Source organism: Halichoeres trimaculatus, unplaced genomic scaffold (genome assembly GCF_033239565.1).
Source record: "Halichoeres trimaculatus isolate MK-OKI-2021-1 unplaced genomic scaffold, fHalTri1.1 fHalTri1_scaffold_20, whole genome shotgun sequence".
NCBI lineage: Eukaryota > Metazoa > Chordata > Actinopteri > Labriformes > Labridae > Halichoeres > Halichoeres trimaculatus.
Window position 1 is genome coordinate 14094034 of NW_027437198.1, and position 21413 is coordinate 14115446.

A 21413-nucleotide genomic window follows, 5' to 3' on the forward strand; every position below is an offset into this window, starting at 1 on the left:
GGTCTATGAGGCAGTGGGCTGGCCTGGACGCTGGGCTTCTGCATGCTGATTGGATGATCTGTCTGAGGCTGAATCCCTTTTTGATTGACCGTGAAATGAGCCATCTTGAAGTATAACCCTCCACCGGAGCATCTTCTCAGTTGTTCTGGACTGATCCGGAGGCTTTATTGATCTCCAGCGAGTTTACCTTTCTTAAAAACGTCAAGGGTTAAGAGAACACTGGTAAAATCCCTTGAGAAATCTCCTGGTTGGTTCGACGGGGTCACATGTCATTATCTTGAAAAGAAACGGGGGGTAGAATTTAAGTTTCATTAAATAACCAAATTTATGATGAGCTTCCCCTCCTTGACTGACCAGCAGCCGCTACTGATCTTCAGTTGGCACCAGATTGAATAATAAATTCAATAAATTCAGAGTAAGGAAGATTAAGTGGGACAGGAAGTCATGCATGGAAACTACCTAAAAACACCCAGTGACTTTCAAAATAATAAAAAAACCTTGTCAAAAACCAACTACGAAGACAAACAGACGTAATAAGAGGAGCCAGACCACGAGTCAACAGGTTTGAGGTTTTACAGCCCAACATGAATAAAGACAGGCTTATCAATGGAGTGAGAAGATCTCCTCGGTCTGTGACTCCAGCTGTCTGCAAGTTGCAGGTCTGAACACACAGCCGGTGTGAGTGGACAAACACAGTCAACACTCAATAGAGTGGAGCTGGACTGCAGACACATCTGGTGAATTTGAGGCGCTAAAATTTCTGAATTTGTGATCTCACAAAGATCACGAGGCCTAATTATGAGATGTTTACATAATCAGATGACAAATGGACACGCTTCACTGTTATCCCTTCATGTGTTACAGAGATTTCCTCCTGCATCATTTCCCCTTAAAGACGGCATTCTATATAAATATATGTGTGTGTGTGTGTGTGTGCGCAGCAAAGTGCCAGGAAGCCTTTCAAGCATAATTAGGTATCTTTCAGTGCTTTGCCAACGCACACACACACACACACTGATCAGAAGCCGCCATCATGTAGGCTTTGTATCAAGCTAATTAAGAGACGTTTGCATGCTAAGATACAGATGGAGAGGTCATGACTTTCTCATGCTCAAGAAATCAGTTTTCTGAAATTAGAAACTGGAGAGCAGTGAAGCAGAAGAGACATAAGAGGCTGAAGTAGAGCGCTGGCGTGCAGACGCGGTAGATTACTCACAGGCTTTGACGCCAGTAAAAAGACTTTCAAATACTTTAGGACTTAAGGACTACAAGTGAGGCACACCTGACATGAGAAGACAAATGATCACTGTGGGCCGTCAGCAGCGGACAGACACACTGTAAGCAAGCAGGAGAGTTGAAAATATTGCAAATATAAAAAAACGAGCAGTTCCTTCAGTGTCCTCTAGAAGCTGTTTTAAGTTTATTTGGACGCACACTGAGGTCCATTTTGAGCTGATCACCATTCACAGTGTTGTTTCCTGTTTCCTCCCCTTTCATTATTCTTTCCTCTTACCTCTCTGCAGCGATAAACCCGCTGTGAGGAGGAGGAATAAGTATGCAGGACTCTGTGTCAGTCTGTGTGAGGCTGCTGCAGTGAGCAGTGTGTGCTGGTTGGAGATAAAGATGTTAGACACAGAGACGCGAGAGACGGAGCAGAAATACAAATGAGCTCTGAACCTAAGACTGAGACCGGCCCACGAAACACTCCTGCAGATACACATCCACCTCCCGTGTGGTTCCAACACAGATTTCTGCATGCAGTAGTTCAAGAGATGAAATCGTGGCTGAGTTAACAGTTTGGAGTGAGCACCTGGTCCTGCAGGAAAGTATTTTAAAATTCAGGGACATACACACATGCAAAGACACGGCCACCCACACACCTGAGATTCTGTAACTCATTTGTGTAATCCGCCCATGGACCCTGGAGAAGGTGTTGAAGCTGTAAAAACGCTGACTGCTCCGTGCTATGAGTAAGGCTTGTGTTTTATGTGAACAGAGGAAAAAAACGTCTGATTCATTTCCAGCCCGCTCATTGTGTCAGCAGCTGCTTCTCTTTGATGTGATTATGAGTGGGAGACGGAGAGAGATTCAGAGGGAGGGAGATGCAGTGAACATATGCAAAGGGAGATAAATAAGATGAAAGGATATTAACAGTTTTTGTAATCTGCTGCAGGTGTCCACTCTGCTTGGTCCCTTTACTGCAGCATGTGTCCGACTGAAGGTTTGAAAGAGATGCAGACATGTCGGAGGTGGATCTAAAATTCATGCCTCCTGTGTCTGGAGCTTCTCACTACTATGAAGACGATGAGACAGAGCAGCGTGTCCATCTATAATTGAGAACGCCGCTGAGACCAGATAGAGGAGAAACACATATTATCATTCTTTGTGTTTCAACTACAGACTGTCCCGTTTCAGCTCAATTACACCGATTTTCCTAACTATAACTAACATTCCTCAGCATCTCTGCAGAAAGGGTAGGATAATAGTTTGGTCCAGAAGCTGTCAGAGTCAAAAGAGACAAACTCTGAGCAGAATAAATAAAAGCACACAGTTGCACAAATATCTTTTTCTCTGAAGAGCTCTGTGCTCAGTGAATTCACCCCGTTTCACAACAGATTACTCAGATTTAGCTGGAAACCGCTGCCTCGACATGAAAGGTCGGAGGGATCACCCAAAATATTAGAATTCATCCTTCAGGGAGCATGAATATCCATAGAACATTTAATGGAAATCTGGACATAAGTTTTTGACATCTTGTGAAAAAAAAGTTGACAATTGGACCCAAAGGAATCCCCAGAGGAGGCTTCAGGAGCTGGGAATGGTTCAGCATGAATGTACAATACATGTGAAGGACACAGCTGACAGGCCTCGTACCGACTCCCTAAGGAGATCTGCCCTGATTCGGGTTATACATACACCCACATGATGATAGGAACATGTTTACAGGGATGATGGGGACTTTAAATGGTGTAGAGTCTTTTTCATTTTCTATCTTGCAGCTGGTTTACGGAGCAGTGAATCAACACAGGAACACTTTCATTCAGATCTGTTTTCTTGAGCTTATTCTAGCCCTGATGTTTTTCTCAGAGTGAGAGCTCTCTGGGGAGACACTCCTCATGCAGACAGAATGAAACCTTTGTGTTCATTTCCATAGAGAGACGCGTGTTAGCTTCATGTCTTCAGGGTGCATGCTCAACACGCTCTCAGTGTGCACTCATGGCGCTTGCAGGTTTATTTTCTAGTGAGAGCGAATGTGTGTGTGTGTGTGTGGGTGCCTGCTGACATGCATATGCCTGGTCATGATGGAGTGTAATGCAGCGTCCTTTCTCTATCTGAGTTGTAAAGGAGGAGCAGGATCAGCACAGTATTACTGCTGGAAATGAGATGTCACGCTCGGCTCTCTTCGGGGCAGCCAGCCGGGCTCTCCTAACTGATTTAGACTGTGTGGGAAGGTTTGTACTCCTGAAAGTGTCAGAGAGAGAAAGGCAGAGGAGGCAGGCGTGAATGTCAGCTTCTCTGACAGTTATTTGCTGGAATTGTTCAGCGATGGACAGTGTATGGTGTGCTGATGGTCCGAGGTGTGCTGTGACAGGTGTCCTGCTCTGTGACTGAAACAGGAAGACACGCAGCAGCTCATTACGCAGAGCTGGAGCTGTCACCTCAGACCCTCCAAAGCTGCAGGCGCCATCACGATCCATCGTTACACTCTGCATCAGTAATCTAAGATTAAAGTGACCCAAACAAAGAGAGCAAAGAAGAGAGGAGGGATTGATTCTCGGCCTGGTTTCATTTTTCATTCCTTCAAAGCTTCAATGCAGAGAAAAATCAGTTTTCACCTCTCTTCCTTTTTCACCTTCTCTCCGTCTGACTGTAGTCTCAGCTCTCCCACACATCACCACTCACGCTCCTTCTCTTTCTTTTACATCCTGTAGCCAAGTGAGGCATTTTCAGCTCTTTTTCTCTTTTCTTCTTTTGCAGAAATATTCGGTAACATTTTACTTCAGAGGTCTGAAATTTAATAGCACTTAGCTAATAATTAGACAAAGATATTTCCCATTTCTTTGAAGTAACCCCCAAAATTTCATGAGAATTTGGTGAAAATTAGCACATAACTTCTGGCCAGATTCAGTTTTGCAGTGCGCCTGTACTCTCAGTGTCTATCACAATCTGGTAAGGCCAATTATAACCCCTCTCTTTGTGAATATCAAATCTGAAGCCTTCAGTTGTATCATGTAAAACACTATAGGTCTAATCATAAAGGTTTATCATTTTTCATGTGATCTTAATTATGCATATCCACAAACTGGGTACTAAAGCACTTGGTAAAATTAAATAACAAATAGCTAACTATCAACTTCTTTTTGGGAAATTGAGTTATTCACTTAACATTTCTAAGTTAATTATCAGAGGAAACAATGAACCTAACTTCTGTATTCAAGAACTAAGCAGCTATTTATCACCTGCTTCTCTGGAAATAGCAGAAACGTTGGGATACTTCTAAAAAACATTTTGTGGTGGGTTGTGATTTAATTTCAAATAAATTATTTGCAAATCGTCACCTTTTTACCTTACACCTGGAAAAAGAACAGTACCCTACCAATTGTGACTTGCGACAATAAATTTGGACATTATTCTAAAGAAGTTATGTGCTCATTTCAAAGAAATAAGAAAAAACTTTGTGTAATTATTACCCAAGCGTGATGAAATTGGTGCACCTCTAAAGTAAAGTGTTACCAAATATTCCACCACAGACTATTTCTGTACAAACCATAGACTGTATATAGAGTGGACAGCGTGGCTGAGTCTGTGCAGTAGAGACGATGAGGGATTCTGGGAGAATCTGAGTGGAGCCCGGTGACGAAAATAATATATATTGTTTTTCTTTCAAGGGTCTAATCACTTCCTGACTCTACACAAAAATACACAAGAACGGCAGCTGTCATTGATCGTTAAACGTGACGTAAAACTTCGTTTTTAACCTCGTATAATTACTGACAACTAAACTTTTCCGAAAAAAGAGGACTTGGATACAAGGCAGCCAAATGATATTTTTCAATCACCACAACAATCGGATGTGAGAAACATTTCTACGAGGTGTACTAATTTTTTTAAATTTAACCACAGCCCATCTGGAATGACTGGAGAGCTGCATATTTTGACTTACACTGCAGCCAGCCACCAGGGGGAGCAGTTTTCCTGGCGACCTCACTTCGAGCCGAGCAAGATGACGTCCATTTTTTTTTACAGCCTATGGTTTCAATGTTACACCAAATATTCTAACTTTAACTTATGCATCCTGAATTTTAAAGAATTTTAATTGACTATTTGAATGTATAAATGTATTGACAGATCAAATTACTGTTCTGTTAAATTTAGCTCATCTATGTCTAAAATTATACAACAGTAAAAACTTTTTTTTTGCTAATGTTTCATTTCATTCTCTTGTATTTCAGCTGCAGGCCGAGGTTTGTCCTCTGTCACCCTGGCACTAAAACCACGGAGGACCTGCTGCAAAATAATTGATTAACTTTGGTGTACGACCTCATCCAACCGTGGGAACAACTTCCTTTACACAAAAACCTTCTCAGAGGACACCAGCAGGAGCTTTTTTGTTTTTTATCTGGGAAAAGCGGAGCAGTGAGAGGAGGAACAACGACAGAAAATAGGTAAGAGATTTATTTTCTTCTAAATACTTATTATTATTATTATTATCATTATTATTATTCACACATTAACTCTGACACCACACCTGTGATGACACCTTTTTTGACATACGTGAAACATAAGCTGACCAAACATAACTCTTAAGTTCAACTGTTGTGCTTTACAGCCTCCCACACATGTGTGTAATTGCATGTGTGTATCATGTATGTAAGCTTCCACTGAGCTGCTTCAGACGTGAGGTTTGGCGCTGCGGTGAAAGCATTAGTTACTGTCTTCACAGGCTTTCATTACGCCGTCTTCCTGCTTTTATTGCACTTATTTAACTGGCAACACTGTCATTAGTGCTGACAATGCTTCACTTACCACAGCTATTATATTCTGTTTGTGTGTGTGTGTGAGTGTGAGTGTGAGCGTGCTGTGTGCCAGGCAGAGATAAAGTAAAAGGAGTAATTGTTGTAATTATTTCATCTCTGTTCTCCTGCTGCAGAATGAGCTAACGTTGAAAAATCCAGCCGCTCTTAAGGGCTTTAATGCAGAAGAAAGTCTGCTCAGTTCGTCGCTTCTGTATGCATGAAATGTTTCAGCACCGTTATTATCTTCACCTTTTGATGACTACTACTGTCAGGAAAACACAACCGCATCACAACAAGAGATGCTGCACACCAGAACATTTTTTCTGCACTCTGATTAAGAAAACACAAAGGATGTGAGAGGGGAGGCACGTTGAATTTCACCTTAAGGTGGAGAGTGTGCAAATGCTGCATTATAAATCCTGTTGTGTGCACCAACTGCACGGCCTGTCAGACCTCTGCAGCATTTCTGGTGCAATAACATGCTGCCACCACCGCTGTGATGATAATTACCCAAACCAGGTGCAGGAAAGGAGCAAGAAAGCCAGAGTGGACTACATTTAGAATAGAATAGAACGTATTGTCATTGTAACAAGTACAACAAAATTGAGTCACAGCAGCAATAAAGAAAAGAAAAGTAAGAAAGTGTATAGAAAGTGCAAAAAGATCCATAAGAAAATAGATGATGACAGCTTGTCCATCATTGTCCACTTCAGCCAGCCTCCACCTCCACAGGGTCCAGGACTGAGCTTCTTCAGCAGTCTGTTCAGTCTCTGTCTCCTGGATCCTGTCTGCTCACAGCAGGTGAAACTCTTCCAATGTGGCGTTGGTGTCTGATGTTAGGTCTGTTAGCCATGTCTGTGAATAGCATGATGCTACTCTGCCCTCTGGTATTCCCTCTGTTGCTTGGTTAGCATGGCTAGCTCGTCCATCTTATTGGAGATAGATCTTGCGTTCCCAATAATGATGGATGGAAGGACAGGTCCATATTGTCACTACTTAGCTCACACCTGAGAACCAGCACGTCATCCTTACCTCCTTCTCCTCACCTTGTGGGAAGACATCAGGCCTTACACCAGTTAGCACTGACATGCTACAGGCTGCTAACAGCTGAGTTCACATGTAAACAATGCAGCCATGGTTACATGTAGGATCTCCAGACAAACACAGGAGGAAAAGTAGTAAAAATATCACTGAAGACACAAAAAGTTTGGTGTCCATAACCAACCAATGAGCCATACAAAGTAATGATCCACTCCAAATACAAAGATTACGAAAAAGAGACAAAAAAATTACAAGAAACGGACAAAGAAGAGAGAGCTGCTGCAAAAGGCAGCCACAACCAACAGGACGGCGCTTAGCAACATGTGAAGGAGAGTGACTCTGAAAACCATGCAAACTTTAAATATATAAGTTGAAAGTGTTAAAGTGTTGGTACCAGCGTGCTACAGTTTTTCCTATAATGCGCCACATTGGTGAAATAGCAGAGTGTGAAGACATCGGACGTTGTTTTGAGCAAATATGATGCTTTGTGTGTAAATGATTCAGCTGAGGAAGTCATGGAGGTACTCACATAGACCCACCCAGCAGTGATGCTATTTATCATCTGTGTCTTTTGTACATGAAGGCCTGTTAGCCCGCCCGGCCTGTAGGGATGACTCTGACAGCTCGTCAGTCATTTCAGATCACTCGGGTCCAACCGGGCACAGGGGCAGAGCGACCTCTGGGGGCTCTTTGCTTGGTTTTTTGAGTCTGACAGGAACACAAATAAAACATCCGAGCCTCTTTCCGTGCTAAACAGAACATCAAACGAAATGTGCTCTGATTCACAAAGCAATAAATGTGGGTGTGAACGTACTGTACAGAGCAACTGAGGACGGAGTTCTGTAATAACTGCTGCATTGTCTTCCTCAGACTGTACAACATTTCTACTAAACTCATTATCTGGAATTTTCCCCTTAATGAATGCAAACAACCCAATAACAGGCTGAGTAATGCTCACACAAATCAGGCCTTAATTCCCTCTGAAGAAAGATCATGAATCAGGCTTCGTGTGGCAGAGAGGATGTTACAAAGACTTACAAAACACTGGATAAAACTCTTACTGTACATCTGCAGCAAGCCCCTGACATCAAAGTTTGCTGTAACAGCAAGACTCTTATGTCCCTGACACATGCAGCTCTCACATCTTTATCATTGTTGTTCCACAGAGAGATGAGCTCTGCGTGAGAAGCATTTTCTGCAGGAAAAACATCTGAAACTGATTTGCTTTGCAGCATCTCATCAGGTAAAAGTTTGTAAAATAAGTCCAGGAGTTTTAAATCAAGTTGGTTTGGAGTTTTTTCTTACCTCAAGATGTTACAAAAACACTACAAGCTGTAAGCAAAGTTGACAAATACAGTACCTACTTAGTCCCCTCGGCTCTGAAGCAACTTCATGTAAGACTTGGTGTTTTTCTGTTTCTTGGGTATAAAGTTTTGCAGTTACACTTAAAGTCTGAGGTTTACTCCTGTTAGGCCTCTTGTTCTTTCAATCTCTCCCTTTGTTCTCAAAACTTCCGACATGAAAGCCTTCTCCTGTCTCTTTACCTCAGCCATGATGTCTGCGCTGAGACAAAAAAAAATAAATAAATAAAAAACAAGCCGGGACCCATCACTGGAGAAGTTTGCCTTCAGGGCTTTCCGCCAGCGAGCTGAGCTTTAAAGTGTTGCACATTTCTTATGGTGGATCGTTCTCCGTCATTTGGGACTTAAAGCTGGTGTTAAAACAGGGAATCATCTTTCCTGTTAAAAGTCAGTGTTCACCACAGCTATCGGAGGCTCACACGACTGAAAAAGGAGCTGACTAGTTGGACTTCAGCTGATGTTTTCTCAGGAGGTGATGATTTGGAGGTGCTGTGCAGTTGAAGCTAACATACCAACCTTTGGAGCTGTTACTGTCAATGAAGACCTGGCTGCTGCAGCTACAGCCTGAGGGAATCATTGCAGTGGGACACAACTCACACTGTACATCCTAATATAGGCTGTCCACTTCAACAGCAGTTCAAAATGTAGGACTCAGGTCAGGTATGAGGCTGATTTCAGGGTATCTGCAGGTTCCAGCAAGTCACATTTAGGACTTTTGAAGACCTTTTTAACGCCACACTGGATAAAATTTCAGACCAAAAACACTAAAAATATAGGCAATAGTCTGGGGGTCCTGCAGTATTACAATTCAACCTGATCCCATCCCATCCAGCTAACCCTTAATAATAATAATAATAATAATAATAATAATAATAATAATAATAATAATAATAATAATAATAATAATAACAACAACAACAACAACAACAACAACAACAACAACAACAACAATAACAATAATAATAATAATAATAATAATAATAATAACAACAACAATAATAATAATAAACTTTATTTATATAGCACTTTTCAAAACAAGGTAACAAAGTGCTTTACATCATAAAAGCAATCAGTAAAAAGAAATAGAGAGTTAAGAAGTAAATGAGAGGTAAAAGAAAAATGTGAGGAAAAATATAAATATATATAAAAGACTAAGAACTATCACCAATAAATTAAAGAAAAACATCTATAAAATAAAAAAAATATTGAAACAATTAAAACAACAAAGGATAAAAAATCTAAAAGGATTTAGAACACTGTCGATGATGCTGTCAGTTAATAAAAAAATAAAAATAAAATAAAGGTAGCATTTTGATAATTAAAATATGCTCAGCTAAAATCTCCAATTAAAGCACATCTATAAAAATGTTTTTAAAAGAGATTTAAAAGAGGAACAAAATTTATTTATATATATATATATATATATATATATATATATATATATATATATATTACCAACATATAACATTTTAATGAATTTTGAGGCATTTAAAAGTCTTATTTTAGATAAATATATGTTTAGCTTTTTAAGAATCTGCGTTTTTACCAAAGCACACCTGGAAATTTCTAGAAACTTTATCAGAGCCTTCCTCCCAAAGTCTTCTGAATATTGTGCACATGTTCCTGACATAATGAAGGTAGAAAAGACGCTGTAGTCCCTCCATCGTGTCTATAAGACACTGAATGGAAGGTGAATCTGAGTCTGACAGTGTCTGTCAGGAGATGTGTGTGAAAGAGGATAAAGCAGCTTCATTACATGCATGAAGACTGCACTCACTCATGGTCGACTCTCCTGAATTTTACCTGCTGCACGCTCACATCAGCTCAGCCTTTCTTCTTGTAGAAGTCTTACTCAAGGGTAAAAGTCTGGATAAAACCTGTGGTTGATTTTTGTTTCAGCGTGCAGCTCAGCCTAAGACTGTTAGGAGTTTTGTGCACGCATGAGAAAAGCTTAAAATGTGTTTCTAAGCAATTTTTGTGTCTGTATTTGATGTCTGCACCGTCTCTAAGAGGGGATTTTGTGTCTGCAACTATTTCAGGCATTCCGCTTATTTTCATATTTTTTATGAATGACTGAATGTGTGTGTGTGTGTGTGTGTGTGTGTGTGTGTGTGTGTGTGTGTGTGTGTGTGTGTGTGTGTGTGTGTGTGCGTCTAAAGGTCTTTTTAATAGTGGAACTACTGAGTGCCCAAGGCCAGTTGTTCGTATTCTGCTTGGAGAAAAGCACATTTCAGCTGAATTCAAGGTTGTACTTCCTGTTCAAGCCGCCACTTTTCATCGTCGGTGACCCTGTATTCTTCCGTCCTGACCCCACACAACACTTCACACACCTTTCCCTCCTCTCAGAGGGAGGGAGGGGAAGTGCTGATGAGCTGTCTGTCTGAGGGCTGCTGCAGAGACAGGCTGTGTCTGGGATAGTCGGGTTGTTGTGTGTTTCAGCATGCCACAGCCTGAGTGTCTGCTCAGATACAATCCTCCCATTTAACCATCAATCTAGAAAATCCTGCTTTAATTATGAGCCATGCCTCCTCCTCACCACAAACTCAATCAGAACAAATAAAAGAGCCTTTTCAGCGATAATGGGATTATCGATTTGGTGGCAGCCGAGAGCTGAGACTTTGTGTATGTTTGTGTCTGGCTCTGTGTGAGTGTGTGTGTGTGTGTGTGTGAGGGAGTGTGTCAGCGTTTTCTGGAGTCTCGTTTGTTTATGTGTAAGCTGGAGGAATGAAGCATTAAATTACCTCACAGTCTGAGTCTCATCAGGTGTGTGACATGTTGATCTGATGGGTTCAGAGCTTAGATGAGGAATAATTTCCTCCACAGTGTTTGTGGCGCCTCTTTTCCTCATGATCACAGATGTTAGAATGACGCTGATTGTCCTTTACGGGTCACTTGACTTGAGGAAGCAGATGCGTTAGAGCAGGTTTGGCTTTTAAAGGCGTTAAATTACCATCGTAGTGCCTCATGTTTCCTCAGATCTGTTTTAATTATCATATCATTAACGCTGCACATGCATGTTAATGTTCCCCTAAGGCCTCCAGCAGCACAAACCTACTCTGAGTAACCTGCATGATCACCAGGCAGTAAGACCATGCATGATGATTAAACAGTCACTTTGTTTACTAACAGGATGCAGCTCAGGTATGAGCTCGCTTTATGAGGCGCTGGTTGTAAAGTTGCACACACTGCAAATAACATTTTCCACCTTTAGCTCTAAAACATCACTTTTTCTATAGATTTAGAGAAATACTGGTGAAAAATATTTTTCAAATATTATATATGAATGTTGAATATTTTATCTAAATATTAGATTTTATATCTGAATGTTGAATGTTGTTGATAAATAGTATAAATAAATATCCTGATTATAAATATTTAGCTATGTTTCTACACATTTAGTTATCATTCTAAATATTTATCAAAGATTTCTAAATATTTGCTAAGATTTCTAAATCTTAAGCAAAGATCTGTAAGTCTTCCCAAGTTTTCAAAATTTGAAGTCAAGATTTCTAAATCTTGAGGTAGAATTTTTCTAAATATTTAGCTAACACGCAAATTCACACAACCGCCGGCTGAAAGTACCAAATTAAAAGTTCGAGGAAGCGATCCAGCCAAGCAGATTTTGATAAAGTCAAACACAGTCGGCTGAATCAGCTGTTAGAAAATAAACATACCAAGAGCTGTGATGGGACTTTTGAAGATCCTGTGGCCGACATTGAAGAATTAGAGCTTGTCATTCTCAAAATCACTTCCTCTAACTTTTATTTTAGTACTACCCGGCAGGCGAGTGTGAATTTGCATATTAGCTAAATATTATCTCAAGATTTAGAAATCTTAACTTCATATTTAGAAATCTTAGCAAATATCTTGAAATGGTTAGAAAAGATTTATAAATCTTGACTAAATATTTAGAAACCTTGGTAAATATTTATAAATCTTTGACAAATATTTAGTCTTTGCTTAATATCCAGAATGAAAACTAAATGTTTAGAAACCTAGCTAAATATTTAGAATCAGGACATTCATTGATAATATTTATAAATAACATTCAACATTTATTAATAATATTTGACAAATAGTTTTCACAAATATTTCTCTAAATCTGCAGAAAAAGTGATGTTTTAGAGCTAAATGTGGAGAAATGTAGTTATTTGCAGTGTGTGCAACTTTACAATTGGCGATTAAAATGATAATTCTATGCATTGATTTTAGCCTAACAAAGCAGCACTGATCCTCAACAGGAGACTTAAGCCGGTCATGTAGGATGTTTTACATCGTTTGACTCAGCTCCATCTCAAACTGCTCGACTGGATTGCTGAGTTGGTTTGATGTGATGTCACTGCTCACACCATACGTCCATGCGTTGGATCCTGTATCCTCATTCTCCTATGGCGTTTGGGAGCTGGACTCTTATATCCAGCTCTGCACCGTCAAAAGGAGAAGAAAAAACCCAGAAGCGGGAAACGCACACCGAAGACGCTCAACAAAAACGAACCCACTGCCTTGGCAATTTGTGCCATTCTGTGTGAAGAGACAACAACAACAAAAAAGAAGTAGACATGTATAGACAAGGAATTAGCTGGGCAGACGTTGGCAATAAGGTCTCTCAATTCTTCACTAAGAACAGAATTGAGCAAAACTGAACTTTAGCTAACTTCTTCCAACTTTAGACATCACTTCAGAGATCGGGCATGCTCTGTGCGAGAAGTTGAGGCAGATCGGCTCATGTAATTGCTTCTACTGTGTGATACCTTCACGAGGAGCGATCAGGTTTTCAAACGTTTGATTTTCTTGAAATAAGCAGATTTGTGATCGGGAGCATCTCATGAGGTGTGAATCTCTCTTCATTACTCCACATATACTTCACAAGGCATGACACATGATTGAGCTGAAATTCGACCTGATCCAGAAAATAGTGGCACATCCTTTGACTCGAAAGCTTGCATTGAAACATCAAGAGGCTCCCTGCTGGTGCTGGTTCGACAGATCCCACAGTCTGCACAGAGGTCTTAAATAGGAGCACAGATTGCTCTGCTTCACCGCTGGCCTAGTTTGACCCAACTCACAAGTTAACCAGGTCAGCGTGCACGTGCTTCACATCACTACAGGCTAAAAGAGTCGGCTTTGTGTTTTAAGGACAACTGAAGAGTTTATTTTTCAAAATTAGAGGTGCAGGCCTCAGCTTGGCTTAACATTAACGATGGGTTAAGGTGCAGCACGAAGATAATCTTTTCTGTCTACATGTACCTCTTTCTGTTGCCTGATCACTTGAATACAAGATGTTTTCTTTTTCAGCACATAATGTCCCTCCTCACTGTCTGTCTTACATAGACACTCCTGACCATCTTTTCTCTTCCTTCCACCTACTCTGTCTCTCCTCTTCTCCTCCGTAAGGCCGTCCCCCTGACAGCGTTTACTAATCCTGCTCACATAAGATTACATCACTGGTCATCTCTCGTTTTTAAAGCCATGTCAGAGCCATTACTAAGCACTTTGTAGGGAGAAAGAATCAAACGGGGACACACCAGCGTTCAGAATCAGGGTTTTAGATCAGAGGATCAGAGCAAAGCATTTGAGAAAATAACTCCAGTGTGTCTTCATGCAAGTTACACGAAAAGGTGGCTGCATCTAAAGGTGTGAAACCTGTTACCCCATGAAAGAGACGGCAGAGCTTCACGATAAAATGTTAAATCTTTCAGCATCCTTTCATGTTTTCAAGTTCTGCAACTGATAACAGAGAGTTGTAAGAATAAGCTGTATCAGCATGGCAGCGAGTATTTGAACTTTCATCAGCTCCTCTGAGGGGATACCAAGGTGTCCCGGGGCCAGTCAAGAGATATAATCTCCCCACCGTGTCCCGGGTCTACCCTGGGGTCTCCTCCCAGCTGGACATGCCTGAAACACCTCCCCAGGGAGGAGCAGTGGCTCTACTCCGAGCCCCCCCCTATATACCTATACTCTGAACCCCATTTTTAAGGCTGAGCTCAGACACCCCATAGAGAAAGCTAATTTCAGCTGCAATCTTGTTCGTTTGGTCCCTACCCACAGCTCATGACCATCGGTGAGGGTCGGAATGTAGGTTGACCGGTAAATTGAGAGCCTTGCCTTCTGGCTCAACTCTCTCTTCACCACAACAGACTGGTGTAAAGTACGTTAAACAGTCAACGCCGCCCCGATCCGTCTGTCAATCCCGCTCTACTCTTTTTCAAAATTCAACCGCTCTGCTCTGTTCACATGCTTTGGTACTAATTTTAATAAACTTCTAATCATATGCTTCCTAGTTACAACAGACTTCCACCAGATCTGTCTCTGGTCAGACTCTGCTCTTCTATGGTTTGTGCTCCAAGTATTTTCAAATGCAGCCAAAGCTACACAGCAGACAACTGGACACACGTGACAAAGGGTTTATCACGATAATAACATGATATTTTTCTGTTTCCACCTCCATGGTGATCCTCTCCTCATCCAAAGGCTGGTACACATTACAGGATTCTTCAAAACTTTAGAGACCACACACTTGATGATAACAAAAGACAAGATTTCTCTCTCCTGATCTTACAGTGTATGATCTGCACTCCGAGGACACTACACACTAATAGATTCTTCAGCTTCTTCACGCTCAATATTCCAAATCTCGTGTAGTAAAACATGACTTGGGTGTAAACAAACATGATGGACGAACAGGAAAAAACAAGGAAGGTTTTTTCAGGAAAAAAACACACACACAAAAGAAAAAGGATTATGGAAAAGGTTGTAGAGACGGCGGGGATAAGGGCTGTATGAATAATGATGCAAGTTGGACGTCAGTAAAGTCGTTTTAAGTATCACAGATAGATTTCTTTCTTCCTCTTTGGTCAGTCAACTGAGTCAGCTCGCGTCTTGATCAGCTTTGCTCTGTGACATTACACGCTGTACCTGCTCAGCTCCTCTTGGAGCCCCCACACACTACAGGATTTTAGGTCACAAATATTTAACAGTTGCCACGGTTACATGAGGAGTTTTTCGTCTTTCCGAATGGAATTTTTCTGAATGACTTTTCCGAAAACAATAGTATACATGGAAAGGAATATTCCAATCTCTGGTCTACATGCGCCGCTGTAATCACACAGAATAGTCGATGGGGCATGCGCAGAAAAACGTAAACATCATGAGATTTATCAAAGATGAAGGACGATAGTTTGTTTATTACGGTGTTGCAATACTCCGTATTGTGAGTTTGTCGTCCGTCCAGTCTTGATATTATGTTAATTTCTGTCAAAGTTTGGATCAAAAACAAACTCTCCGCAGCAGTCCAGTGCTGACGGCTCGCCGCCATTTTTAAAGTTGAGGAACGTCTCTAGTTGCGTCTTACGTCATATCTGAGCATGCCCTGAAAGAACGCACCCTGACAACTTTCCGTTTGAGTGGATACATGATACCTCAATCGGTTTGGGGAAAGGAATATTCCACCTCTGTGAAACCGATTAAATGTCCATTCAGATTGGCACTTTTCTTTCAGAATGAGGTGTATACAAATGCAAGTGGAACATTTGGGTCCATGTAAATGTGGCTATTATCTACGATCTCGAGCGGCTCCGACCAGAGAAAATCACTCTCACTCCAGTGTGCACCTGCCTGAAGCTGTCTTAATAGTCTTCTGAAAACTCCAGGCCTGGCTCTGCTCATTTTTGACGGTTTGCTGTTGTTGAAATATGATCCGACAGAGCAGAGACGGACTGAATACAGATCTAAATCGTCAAAATGCTTGTGTATTGCTCGTCTCAGATCCTCCCAGCCATGAGTTGCTCTGTGTTTGATAAATGTTTCTGTTACTTCGTCCTCTCATGTGATGTACCTAACTTGGATGGGTGCATTCAGGAACACAGAACAGACGGCACACACAGATGCATGCATACCCAGAGATGCCCAGAGACACAGAGGGCCGGCTTACTCACACTCACACACATACGGACTGAAAATGTTACAGTGATGAATTTTGAGGCAGATGCAAGAATTGTGTATCCCTCATAGTGTTGTTATGTCATACTTTGAAATGGCCTGATTATTTTAATTCTTGAACTTTAAACATCACGTCACGTTTCTGCGCTGACTTCCTGCTCCGTCCTTTACTCACTCTTTCACTCACTAAAGCGTTTAACTGGTGCCAGATCTGTTGGCTCTTGAAGCGGTGAAGTAATTATCAGAGTTGTTTGTAGCACGGCCAGTGACAGAACAAGAATTTGCAGATACAATTGCAATTATGATTTCGTTTCTGCAGAACAGAGAAACTGTCGTATATGATCTTCAAACACAGCACAACTTCACTGAACTGACAACACACACACACACACACAAACACTGGCCTAAATTAGAGAGGAGAAGTTACGTAATGAGGAGGAAGGGGATGGTAACTATCTGAAAACACGTCAGAGGAAAAAGATGAGACATGAGGAGACGTGATTGCTTTGGCAGCTCGGTCCATGACGTAAAAAATAAAGAACATTTAAGTTTGAGAAAGACGCAGCCATGTGTGTTTATCTGAGAGGAGAGTGGGAGGTTACATGAGGCTCAATTTATCCATGCTAATCCACACTGACACTCACATTACGGCCCTCCGCGCTCCACCAGAGGAACATTTGTAGGGTACACGAGTAAAAGAGAAAGAGGGAGGTCCGGCTCTTAAAACCTACCGTATCAATGATTAATTCAAATACAGCTGAAGGGCTGTTTCTTACACAGGCTTCTTTTATGGTTCAGGCATATGTTTCACCATGGGTATGATCAGCGAGTGCAGAGAGTGGGAGACGATTGGAAAAAAAGAGCAGTGGGAGAGAACAGCAGAGAGGAAGAGAGGAAGAGACATCCCCCATATGCAGCAAGCCATACATGTTGCATAAGCTGACCTATCTAGTGCTGTAATCAGATCCAGCAAAAGTCAACCAGCAACTGCAGCTCATCTTAAAACTACAGGATGACTGACTGACGGTGAAAGGTTGAGGCAGAGAAGCAGAGAAAGAACAAAGCATCTCAGAGCGGATCCTCCAGAGATGGTTTCTGCATCCTCTGTGAGCGTTTCCTCTCACAGCGGGGGGAAAGCTTCTTTATGAGTTAAAACTACGTATCCACTATGTTTATTTCATGAGAGCTGTGGAGTTTCATGATATAAAAGAGGAAGGTGAGGGATGTGGTGTCCACAAATAATACACGTTAAATCCACAATATTGATCTGAAAGACCTGATCGTGACCTCACACTCACGTCATTTGCAGCCTAAAGACAGATGTTTAAGTCAGGCCAATATGGATCAGGTTGGTTGGTTTCCCTCTGAGAAACTTGGTGAAGCCACATCAAGATCACACAAATGTCAAACTTTAAAATCCGACAGAATCACGCAGCAGTCTCTGTTTTATTCTTAAATTATACATTTATATTTGCAACTTATTCTGACGACTTTATGAATCAAACCAAGAAACAAGTGACACAGAAAACTCTGTGAACTAATGAATGTCTGTTGGTGTTATTTCTGGAGAGGATTACTCTTGATATTTGCAGAATCTTAAATAATACACAACACAGGGCTGCGGCTCTGATGTGCTTAGTAAACAAACAAGCATCTCCACTCAGAGCACATAAACCAGACTCAGAGATGCTCTGTGAGGAGCTGAACCCCGCTGCCATGTGTCGACTTTGAGTTCAGCTGCATTTTATCTTACGTGTCACGTCACTCAAAACTGGGGCTCCACGTTCGCTGAAATGTGTCATTAAAAAGTTAGACTTTAGGTGTTTTAAGAAAAGTTACAGAAAGTTATTACTGGGTCGGAGTTTGAGCAGAAGTATTCTTGATGAGGTCTCAATTAAGACGCTCGTATACACATAAGCAGAAACACACAATCAGACACACACACGATGCCAAAGAAGAAAAAGTGGAGCACTAAATGAGGAGCGGTGTGTCGTCTGAGACTTAGCCTCGTGTTATTTTAAACTGGGAAGCATGTCAGGGTGAGAGGATGTAGGTAGCCCAGAATGAGAGCGACCTGTTCACTGCTTTCTGCAGGAGTTTGTGAAGGAGTGAGAAGCCTTATAGGTCGTTTCAAAGACACAACAACTCAAAACTGAGCCACTGGTTTAACAAACAAACATCAGCATTGGGTTGAATCACTTTGAACCTTTCCCTGCAACAATCTTGATACGATTAGATCAGTTTTCAAACTGCGTCTTATTCATTTGGTGTAGAAATCCCTCAATATGTCTGTAAACTGCTGTAAAGACTCTATTCTAAAAACAGCATGAGCTTTTCACCTAACTTGTTGATGATGTTGGAGAAACGGGCCTCTATCAACAAGGCCTGCCCATAGCTCCACCCCAGACAGGCCTCCAGAAGGCTGGCCAGCCAGAGAGAAGGGATTTTTAAAGGAGCATTGTGTTTCAGACAGAGGCTGCAATATGTGTTTCCTAGCAGTGTGACTATGAAAGGTATTTTTTCAAGCTGTAAACTATGTGAAGCTACTTGAGGTGCACCTGAGGGACAGAATAAAAACTAAAAAAAAAAAAAAAAGCACAATCCCCCCCTCTCATTTAATACAATAATACCCCTCTTTAAGCTCAGTTAGCTTTGCTGCTTTTCACTGAAGTCCGTTACTTTAATGCAGGGGTGGCCAACCAGTCAGAGACCAAGAGCCACAAAAACTACTGTGGTACTACAAAGAGCCACAACACACACGCACTTCCTCTCACACATAACCGAAAGGACATAACATGAAAATCAATACACTTCCAAATTTTGCAGTGACATTTATTGCGTTTGCAAGCATGTTTCAATTCATACCTGGAGCCGTGATAAGGCTCCAGGTATGCCCGTTGCGCAGCTCATTATGCTGAGACAAGGTTCTGTTTTTAGAGCAGAAAAGACAAAGTTTCATCCATCTATCTATCTAGGTAGCTATGAGCACATGTGCAATGTAGAGAAAAGAAACTGAAACTTAAGTATCATTCTCATCACCAAAGTATTGATCAATACTGATCACAACATCAATATATCAATAATTCAGATTGATTGGCACACCATTACTCATAACAATAATGAATGGATCAAAGAGCCGCATATGGCTTGCGAGCCACAGGTTAGCCACCCCTGCTTTAATGCATCGTTATCACATCTCTGATTGGTTGCATTATCCTATTTCTGGTTGGTTGATAGACTGACCAATCTGAGTGTAACATATGAGTGCTGCCTCAGGGAGGACATCTCAGCAGGAGTCAACAGATAATTGAGTCTCTTTGTAGTCGTCGCTGCTATCTTCTCTCCATTGTTCCAGCACCAGTTAAGGACTCTTTATGTGTTGAATCAGAGCCATATGAGTTATACTTAACTTGTAATTAATGCTGTGAGCTTAAGCTAAAAGTAGGACTCGTGAAGCTGAGGCACACTTGGCGTACATGATGGGGGAAGACGTGTCAGTGATCATTACAGTCCCAGTCTGCCATGTATGAAGCCATTGTTTCAAACAGCACAGCCATTGTTCTTCCAGCCAGATCTCGCTTCTGTATGATCACAGACCATATGCTGATATGTCTGCATGTATACGTAGCTGTTAAGCCAAGAATATAGACGCCCACAGACAGAGGTAGAGAACAGGAAAGCATAAACAGGATGGCATATTGACTAAAAAAATGTCCAGGTTTGTTTTAAGAAGTTTACTTTGAAAATATCTTCAAAGAGTGCTTCATGTAGAAGGTGTAGGTATATGCTTTTTTTTTTTAACCCTTAACATGCTTTAAAATGTATCATTCCTTTGGTTCTGGGACTAAATTTGCAAACTGTAAGGAAGGTATGTAGAATAGGATAGGATAGAATAGAATAGAAAGGTGATTGATTTGATTTATGTTTTATTTTTGGCTTGGACCTCCTGCCGTGGCGTCCTGCAGAGCGTGAGAAAGACATGAAAGAGACAAAAAACAAACTCAGACATAATTACGTGAGCTGAGTCTTAGCCTCACCGAGCTGTCAGAGAGGTGAGACAGAAAGGTGGAGAGAGGTAGAGAACAGCAGCTTCACTGGTAATGATGGCGTCTCAAACTTCCAAAGCAGCCCAGGGGACAGCAGGACTTCTAATGAGCCTGGTGTTTGTTATCTGTCTCCCAGAGTCGGCTCAAAAACAGCTGTTTACTTTCCCCGCCACGCTCTGTGTCATCTCGTGCTCACCTCATCTCTACACATCTCTTACTTTCTTCCAGCACTTTTGTTAATATCACAAACACTCTGCCTCCTGTTTTTACTCTGTCTACAATCTTTTGTTCCAGCTCTACTTTCCCTCTCTTCAGTTACGGCTCAACTTGACTCAACTCCCCCTCCACACTCTCATCCTTTGCTCTGTTTCTGCAGAAAACGACCCCTAATTGTTTGCTGAGCGTCACTGTAATGGTGCATGAAACTGCTTTAACTAACACGACACAAACATTAGAGACGCCTTCAGAGAAAGGCAGTTGGTGAAGAATTTTTATCCTCATCGGCTCAAAACGTCTCTAAAAACACCACCTGTCTGATAAAAAAAACATTTCCAGGAACCAGTCCCAACTTTTACAGAGAAACAGGGAAGAGTTGTTGAGAGGTAGTCGATGGAGACTAATGGTACAGAGTCAGAAAATGATAGACAGGTAAAACAATCGACTAAAAGACAGGCTCGAGCATGAGTGGACGAAGACAGACAGGGACACTGTAATGGAGAACAGAGAGTGGGGGCGTGAATATAAAAAAGAGAAGTGTTTTACTGTGAGGCAAACACATGCTCAGGTGGAGAGAAAAAGCGAGTGAGGATGATATGGTGATAAATCTTTAAAATATGTGGTTAAAGGCTGGAGTGTTTCATGCTCTTAGCTCTTAAAGTTCTCAACTTTTTACAAGAAGATATGGTTCAGAGGGATTATCAACCCTTACGAAAGAAAAATATATTGCAGCATATTGGAAAATATCATGTCATATGTTAGGTAATATATTCCCATATATGAGATTTAGTATT

At 41.3% G+C, this 21413-nt stretch overlaps 1 protein-coding gene across 1 annotated transcript in view; it reads left to right on the plus strand.

The window, feature by feature from the left end:
- The window catches only part of elfn2b (extracellular leucine-rich repeat and fibronectin type III domain containing 2b), a 73152-nt gene that overhangs the window by 16743 nt on the left and 34996 nt on the right, over positions 1 to 21413 (plus strand). The window contains exon 2 of the mRNA XM_074696519.1: positions 5454 to 5666. The gene's annotated coding sequence lies outside the window, so the exon portion shown is untranslated. The remainder of the gene's footprint in view (positions 1 to 5453; positions 5667 to 21413) is intronic.